This window comes from Leptonychotes weddellii, chromosome X (assembly GCF_054177405.1).
Source record: "Leptonychotes weddellii isolate Sample4059 chromosome X, ASM5417740v2, whole genome shotgun sequence".
NCBI classification, from domain to species: domain Eukaryota; kingdom Metazoa; phylum Chordata; class Mammalia; order Carnivora; family Phocidae; genus Leptonychotes; species Leptonychotes weddellii.
This window is the reverse complement of record NC_138385.1, coordinates 35,597,858-35,604,348: the sequence shown is the minus strand read 5'-3', so window position 1 is coordinate 35,604,348 and position 6,491 is coordinate 35,597,858.

Below are 6,491 nucleotides of genomic sequence, written 5' to 3'. Positions count from 1 at the left end.
GGAGTACGTGTGTATAATTGTGTCCATGTGTGAGTAAGTATATGAGAATGTGTGTATGTGTGAATGTGAGTGAAAATGGCAGTGTGCTGTTGTGAGGTACTGTGTGACCATGTTTGTGTATCTAGAAATATTAATGTTTATGTTTATATGAGTGAATGTCTGAACATGCTCATGTGCATGAGCATGAACATATGTAAATGAAAGTGTGAGCATGTTTGTGTTTTGAGCATGCCGATATGCAAGTGTGAAAGTTTGTGTTTGTGTATGAATGAATTCTTGTGTTCATTCATGTCTATGCGTGAACTGGTGAGCATGTGCATGAATGTGAGCATGTTCATGTGTGAGTTAATACATGAACAAGTTGGTATGTGTGAGTGTTAACACAGTATTTTGCCTGTGTGCAATTGAAATTATAAGCAAGTTCATGTATGTGAGCATGACAATGTACAATTTTAAGTGAAGTTGTAAGTGTGTGTGTGTTAGTGTCTATATGTGAGAGTTAATTTTTGAGCAAGTTCATGTGAGTGAATGTATGAATATATCTGTGATCATGTTAATGCCTTAGTGTGTGCATGAATGTCTGAACATTGTGTGTGAATGAATGTGTGTACATTTATGTGAACATTTTCCTTTGTATAGTAAATTCATGAGGTTTTTGAATGATGATGATATAATGTGAATATGATCACTAAACAAATGTGTAAACATGGGTACACATGTAAGCAAACGTAACTATATGTGTGATTGTATTAAAATGTGTTAATGTGGGGTGTCTGGGTGGCTCAGTCAGTTAAGTGTCTGCCTTCGGCTCAGGTCATGATCCCGGGGTCCTGGGATCAAGTCCCGCATAGGGCTCCCCGCTCAGTGTTGAGCCTGCTTCTCCCTCTCCCTCTGCCTGTTGCTCCCCCTACTTGTGCTGTCTCTCTGTCAAATAAATTAATAAAATATTTAAAAAATAAAATAAAAATAAATAAAATGTCTTAATGTGCATGCTGATTTAGGTTCATGTATGTGAGTAAAGATATGACTGCATGCACATGTGAATATATAAACATGTTCATGTGAGTGAATGTAGGAACAAGTTTGTGTGTTTGAACATGTGCAGGTCAGTGAAAATATTGTTTGAATACATGTGTGAGGGTATCCTGTGATTGTAATGAGTGTATCTATGTGTGAGTGAATGTGGGAATGTGCTCATAAGTGTGATTGAATGCATGAGTATGTCCGTGGGGGAGTGATTATGAGTCTGTTTGTGTGACTTTGTCCACATGCAAGTGTGAATGAATATGTAATTTTATGTGTTTGTATTTCAAGAATGTATCAGCGTGTTCGTGTACGTGAGTGAATGTCTGAGCATGAGTGTGTGGGAGCATGTTTGTGTGCAAGCGACTGTGTGTTATGTCACTGCTTGTGTCATGTTTTCATGTGTGACTGAGTTAACATGCTTATACATGTAAGTATGTGTGTGAATATATGAACTTGTTCATATGTGATTTGTGAGTATAGACGTGTGTGACCACATTTGTTTCAGTGAATATACAAGTCTGTCCATGTGTGTGAGCATGTTCATGTGTGAGTGAATGCAAGTGTATGAGTCTGTGTGTAAATGTACTAGCATGTTCATAGGTGAGAAATGTGTGAGCATGTTAATGTGAAAATGTAAGAGCATGTACAAGTGTGCATGAATGAACGTATAAGCATGTGAGTATGTTTGTGTGAGTGAATGAGAATACCTGTCTGTTATTTTAATGTGCAAAGGTAACTGGATGTGGAAGCCTATGTCTGAGTATGTTTCTTCCTCCTGGAGCTTTTTTTCAGGTCCCTATTTCCACTGGCAGGATTCAAATATGATCATGGATTTAAAAGCATATTGTGAACCGTAAGGCGCTGTGCATGAACAAATTTTTATTCTCTATTGGCTGAAAGCTGTCTATAACTAGCTCTATAGCAAAGCCACATTATCCTCTATGCATTACATCACACTGTTGCTATGGAAATAGGCATGACCATTGTGATTCAGCCTGCTGGCTTCACTGCAGGCTGATGGCCCAGAAGCTGAGCAGCAAAGAGATAAACATGTTACTCCAAGCCTAGTGCTTCTGAAAGCAAAGTGCTGCTGGAAATAATTATCTGGATGACAATGGAGAAGTAAATGGGCCTCTGAGTTAAGATGCACCCCAGACGCCAGCATTTAAGGCTATTATGAACAAGCCCCAGCAAAGTGCTATGTAGTGACAGGGATTTCTATAGATGGAGATTTCTATTATAGCCTTTCAGCCCCCCCACATGACTTTGGAGGATGGAAGTAGTATTGTGCAGTTAGTGAACTGGAACAGCACCAGGCAGCCAGGGCCCCCCACCAATCTCAGGGTTGTACATCTCATTCTAGACTCTTCAGTGCCATGCAGGCAATTCTATTGATGATTCCACGCATCCCTTCTGGTGGAATCTTGGGGACCTAAAGGGCCAGCACAGAGCCTTGCCCAAGGGCACCCAGCTGAAAGGCAGTCCACTTTCCCCTCACCAACCTATGTGCCCTGGCACAGAGCTGCAGCACAGAGGAAGGAAAACTTTTTCTACTTTATCTGCCCAAAAAGGCCACCTTATGTGCTAGCAGTGATCAGTATGAGAACTTAGCTGAAGGATCTCCACATCTTTAAAAGGATCATTGAAATAGAAGTGTTATGGACTATATATTTGTGTGCCCTCCAAAATTCCTATGTTGAAGGCCTACCCCCAATAGGATGGTATTTGAAGGTGGGGCCTGTAGGAGATAATCAGGCCTAACTGTGGCCATAAGGCTGGGCTCCCCATGATGGGCTTAGTACCCTTAGAAGAAGAGAAAGAAACCTGAGAATGCTCTCTCTCTCTCCATCACGTGATCACAGAGCAAGAAGACAGTCGTCTGCAAGACAGGAACCGAATTAGCCAGCACCTTGACCTTGGATGTCTCAAACTCCAGAAGTATAAGAAAGAAATGTCTTGTCATTGCCACCGAGTCTACAGTATTTCTCATAGTAGCCAGAACCAAGACAAGAAGCCTCCAGATAAAGTACCTAAAACTCATCTTTGGAGTGATGGCCTCAGCCCCATATCCCTTTACTGTCCTCCCTGATGAGCTCAGGAAGGCAAGAAAAGTGGCAGGAGTAACCACTTCCCTGCCCCTTTGGAACTTCACTGTTCCAACTTCTCTCCCTCCTTAGTATCTATCACAGTTCTAGTGCTCCAAGAAGAGATGAACAAAGGAGTGACAAAAATGGCTCACTCATTCCTTCATTTCACAATATGGCAGAGCCTATGTCAGGCCAGGTGCTGGGCTGGCTGAAGCCCTCAGGGAGCTGCTCTTCACAACAGTGTGGCTCCCAGTCTCTTGCTCAGAGGGAAGCAGCTTTGTTAGCTTTCCCAGGTTCCTGCTCCTTCTCCTCTTCTCACTGCCCCTTCCTTCTCAAGGAAGTAATAAAGCTTCCTATTTAAAACTAAACAGGTCACAGTCACTAAGACCTCCGTTTGTGAACTTGTGGGGGAAGAAAAGTGGATTAATCCCTGAAACTCTACTCCAACTCAGACATGAAGAGAGATTTGACTCAGAGTCTATTGGGAGGTCTCATAGGGAGATCTAGGGGTCCCTAAACACTGAAGCCCTTAGCCTAATTTCCTTGAAGCCTGGCTTGAAAAGAGGAATAGGTGTGGGGGCAGGTGACTCTCATGGGGTAGGTGCCACTGCCTGGATCCTGCTTGCCACAGATGACCTCACACACATGGGGACAGGCTTGGGGACAGGCTTGGGCTCAACCTGCCTTTGAAGCAGGTGATGGTTTGAATGGGTTTTAAGGGCTGCTGACACATCAACCACTACTTATTTCTGGGTATTTTCCTTCTTCTCCTCACTATTCTTCTTACCCTCATCCCTCTTCCTTTCTCTCCTGGCTTCCCTACTCATCTCTGTCCAGTGTCAGCTCTCATTCTCCTGCTGTATCTTTCCTCCTTGGATTACATGCAATTCAAAATGTAATCTAGTGTGTTCACTCCTTGATTCCGAGAGTCTCACTCTCTTCCAGAATCAAGTTGTAAATCTCTGCCCAGGCCCGCTTTTCTCCCAGTGAAACGGTCCCCTCAGCAACTTTAACCTCACCTAGTTGGTACTTACAGGCCACTGGCAGGCGCTCACCTTCCTCTTCTCCTGCTCCCCTGGGCTGAGCTCTCTCCCTAGAGCACGCTAATGTTGCTGACCAGGTTGGGGAGGCTGTTTCCTTAGGAGGAACACCTTGTGCCACAGTATTATGCTTTGTTCTCTGCTTCCTCCATCCCTGCCGCCCACTCCATTCAGACTGCAGCTGCCCCATCTACTGGCCACCCCACTCCCCACATACACGTACAACCCTAGACCTGGAGCCTGCAGTGCCCCCTTCTGTCTAAAGAAGGTCCTGCGTTGTTCTTGCACATTCCCCTTCATTTACTGTTTGACCAAATCGATCGAAGGACCCAGCTTTTCTCCCATGCCCCAGGTCAGCATGCCGAGAAAGCTTAATGCAACCCACCACCCACCCCCAACCCCTAATGCCACTTAGGCATCGGGTTGTAAACAGATCAGAGTCTGTTCGAAAGATGGTGGTGCGGTGTCTCAGAGATAATGCAGACTATCCACACCTGGCAATCCCCAGAGGTTGGCCCTTGTCTCCCTCCCTCACCTTGGCCCTGGATGCCTGCTGAGATACAGCTACCTTGCCTTAAAACAGAGGAAGAGGGGCGCCTGGGTGGCTCAGGTGGTTAAGCATCTGCCTTCGGCTCGGGTCATGATTTCAGGGTCCTGGGATCGAGCCCCACATCTCCCTGTTCAGTGGGGAGTCTGCTTCTCCCTCTCCCCCGCCCCTCCCCCCACTTGTGTGCTCTCTTTCTCAAATAAATAAAATCTTAAAAAAAAAAAAACAGAGGAAGAATGTGCATGGTACCTAAATGTTCACTGGTTAGCTTTTGCTAAGATGCAAGAGAACAAAGGGCGCCTGGGTGGCTCAGTTGGTTAGGCGACTGCCTTCGGCTCAGGTCATGATCCTGGAGTCCCGGGATCGAGTCCCACATCGGGCTCCCTGCTCAGCAAGGGGGTCTGCTTATCCCTCTGACCCTCTTCCCTCTCATGCTCTCTGTCTCCCATTCTCTCTCTCAGATAAATAAATAAAATCTTTAAAAAAAAAAAAAAGATGCAAGAGAACAAGGAAAGAAATGAGGTAGCTACCCCCTTGACACCCAGCAGTGTTTGGCCCAATTGATCCAAACGTTGGTATTCTGCAAGGGGGGGGAGGTGGCTGTGGTCTAACACCTGAAGTCCCATATACCCAGCCTCTCTTACTCAAGAGTTTTGACCTCTTCCCTAGGGAATCCACCTAAACGAGGCACTGCTGTCTTTATAGGGTAAAATTATTGAAAGAGCCTGCCTTCTGCCCTCTCCACTCCAGCTTCCCAGTCCCCAGATGCACACTCACCTTGGAACCTGTGCACTATGGCTTATCCCCTCACACTCCGCAGGGGGCAATGGAGCCGAGAGAAATCAATCAAGTGACCCACCTCCAAAGTTCAGGGCCTATCGCAATGATCTTGGCTTTCAAGGTGGCTCCCATGCCAAACATAGTGGCCCTAGCTGTCTACCTTCAGGTACCAAATCCTCACAGCTGTGTGTTCTTTAGGGTTGAGGCAATGAGTATTCAAAAGAACTCTATCTGTTTGCATAAATGTGAACCCTTAGCATTCATTAATTCTTTAGAATTGGTATCTAGTTCAACCTCCTATAGAACCTCTATTGAATGTACCCTTTCTTTTGTCGGCCATTGGTTTAGGTTTCCTGGGTATCCCCTGGGCCAGAGAACATCACTCCTGTTCTGTGGACACAGAATATGTTTTACTGTCCCTTAAAGCTGTGTGGTCCAGGCTAGTTGCCCTTTCCAAGGGGAAGGCTAGGAGGGAATATAGGAGGAAACTGACTTGTGGGCTTCCCGGGAGTTTGTGCTTCAGTTTCCTTGTGATTTCTCATCTATGCTCTCAAGATCTGAATGCTAGGCCAAAGAGTTTGGATTTTATGTGAAAGTTAAATAAAGCCATCAAAACTTCCTGCAGTAATCAGGCTAGATTTATAAAGATCATGCTGATTGTGGTGTGCTGAATAGACAGGAGGGACTGACACTGGCATTAGGGAGACCAGAGATTGGGAAGTCGCTACAGTAATTCAGCAAGATTCCCAAGGCCTGATCTTGGGGGCCCATGATCAATGGAGAAATAAGATGTTGTCTGGAGGTAGAGCCAATAAAACTTGGTGAGAGTTGAAGGCTTAGGGATGAGGGACAAGCACCTGGGGCCTGGGCAGGCAAAGCAGACTGGATAAAGATCATGTGCTCGGTTTTTAACAAACTGAGTACGGTGAGTGCCCAGGGTGCAAAGAATGTGTGTTCAAGTGCCCTCCCCCTAGAGCATGACAGTACAGAAAATTCTAGCTTGAGAAGCAT